Source organism: Silene latifolia, chromosome 6, assembly GCF_048544455.1.
Source record: "Silene latifolia isolate original U9 population chromosome 6, ASM4854445v1, whole genome shotgun sequence".
Taxonomy (NCBI): Eukaryota; Viridiplantae; Streptophyta; class Magnoliopsida; order Caryophyllales; family Caryophyllaceae; genus Silene; species Silene latifolia.
Window position 1 is genome coordinate 71,208,009 of NC_133531.1, and position 2,371 is coordinate 71,210,379.

A 2,371-nucleotide genomic window follows, 5' to 3' on the forward strand; every position below is an offset into this window, starting at 1 on the left:
CAAGAAGTCACTCAACGATACATCGCAATTTCCCGCTCAAATAATTAGGTTGCACTTTCGCGGAAAATTGGGGGCAAACCGTTAGGCCCAAAATCGGATATGGGCCGACTTGGGACAAAGAGCCCGGGAAGCATTGTGGGACGCAGGATATCGAAGCCTGGGTGACAAAGATCGAAGCGCGCAGCAGACGTGGGCTTTAAACCGCATGGAAGAAGCATACGAGAGTCCTGACACTTACCATATCCAAGGAAGGAAAGTCCTATTAGGTGTCAAATTAGGAATAACTTGGAGGAAAAGCAAGAAACCCTAACTCACCGAGCTCCCCTATATAAAGAGCCCTAGTGCAGAGAAGAAGGATCATCGAAGAATACAAGAATATACCCTAGCATCCATAGCAAACGCACGAATCGTATTTCCTCCCGAATTATAGTGAAAATATTGGTGGGATTCCGTCTCCCCCGCGGTTGTTTCCCAAATTGGGTTTTTCCGCGTCACCAAAATTGCTTGTGTTCTTTATTTACATTGCACATACAGGTTAACATACAACAAACGATCAAATCATAATACGAACCTAACGCTAAGACCACTTTAACCCTAAATTGCTAGAAATTTACCAAAACAACGCATATTAAGAAAAATTATTAAAGAATGAAAAAATAATAAAAGAGTTGTAAGTGAGGTAAAAAGAATGATTAAAAAAATGAAAAAGTAATAATAAAGATGTAAGTGGGGTGAAAAGAATGATTAAAGAATGAAAAAGGTAGTCCAAATAAGGAAAGAAGAGAAATGGAGTGAATAGATAATTTACCAAAAAGGGGAAATAGGGTGAAAATAGGAAAGTGGGGGGAATATAACTTTGAATAAGCTAAAAAAAATACATATAAGCTCATCAGCTTGATTTGTTTTACCTTAATTATACTATGGTCATATGTTGAATGTATAATCATATTTGTACATGAGAGGTGTTACGTACTCACAACCTATGTTCAACGACAGAATCTGATCCTTAGTCTCCCAACATTTTTTTTGTAAGATCAATCACTCGATTACCAAAATCACCCCGAGTGACACACTCGACAATGTCCTAATTCAGATGAGATAAATCCACAACAGCCAACACTTAGAAACTGTAGCAATTATTGGGTGTTTTTTTAAACTGTAAAGTGAAACTTCCTACGAATATAGCTTTTCCACACGTAGAGAGTCAAATGACTACTACAACTACGCAGTTGTTGGGATGTATCGTCCCCTATTATAAATCTACTCTAAAAACATGTGCATTTCTCCCACTGAGCTCAAAAGTTATAATCCCATACTTCTATCACATAATATAAGCTACTTACTTCGAAGAGAAAATCCACAAAAACAAGAGCAAAAATCAAATTTTACAAAATTAGTTTTCTTTGTAAAATCATGAAGAACTTAATAATGTTCAACAAACGTAGGGTTCAAATTTCTGGCCTTAAAAATTCTTCTCCTGCTTCCAAAAAAGACCTTAAAAGCAATAAAACTATGAACCCTACTGAAAATTCTATCTCCATCACAAAGACTGAACAAATACTTATCACAAATAATGTAAGTATTTAGTCTTCTTATTTTTTTTGCTTTTTTATTATCTAATGTCTTTGGCAATCACAATTTATGGTCGAATTCAGAATGTAAAATGAGGGTGTCGAGTGATACTGAGTTTCCGTATTGCAATCACACATGGACATGGTAAGTCCTATACAATTGTGTGTGAGAGGATAAATACATAAACTCATCGTCACCTGGTAACACACTATTATTGTTTAGAATATTCGTGAACTTGCGTAGTTATTTTTTTCGACCCTAATTTGGGTTATTGGGTATGATTATGTTTGTGCAGGTTCAGTTGTACAGTGAAAAAATAACGGTACAAAGTAGAGGAGTAAAAGGACACCAAGGAGTAAAAAGACCCCAGCAGAGAAAAACGGTGACAACAGGGAGAGGTGGTCAAGTTCATAAATATAGCGCATGATTATAGGACATTCAATACGGAGTATCTTTTTAAATAAGATCCATTTTATATTAGCTTCAAATTTGTATATAAGATTTATCGTTTCATATAACATTGATTCCATGTCTTTGAATTAATTAGATTTAATCTCTTATTCACTATTCTATTTAAGAAGATTAAATAGTACGGAGTAGTAAAAGTAATTACAATATTAATACGCAGCTAATGATATTTATCGTGTAAAAGCTGCGTTGGCAAATGTGATAAAAGAAACTTGTAAAGTGGAGTTGAATGGAGGAAGTATACATTATTGCAAGTAGTGAATTCTGTAGGAAGTGATTGTATACGATGAGAACAATTTAATTTTTTATGTATTCATACCCGGGTATTAAT

The 2,371-nt window shown here is 34.9% G+C and overlaps 1 long non-coding RNA gene across 1 annotated transcript; it reads left to right on the top strand.

The window, feature by feature from the left end:
- Positions 1-1,222: 1,222 nt before the first annotated feature.
- LOC141658787 (uncharacterized) lies at positions 1,223-2,118 on the top strand. Its single transcript, XR_012549423.1, has 2 exons — positions 1,223-1,575; positions 1,868-2,118. It is a non-coding gene; the product is annotated as an uncharacterized LOC141658787 (long non-coding RNA).
- Positions 2,119-2,371: the final 253 nt, after the last annotated feature.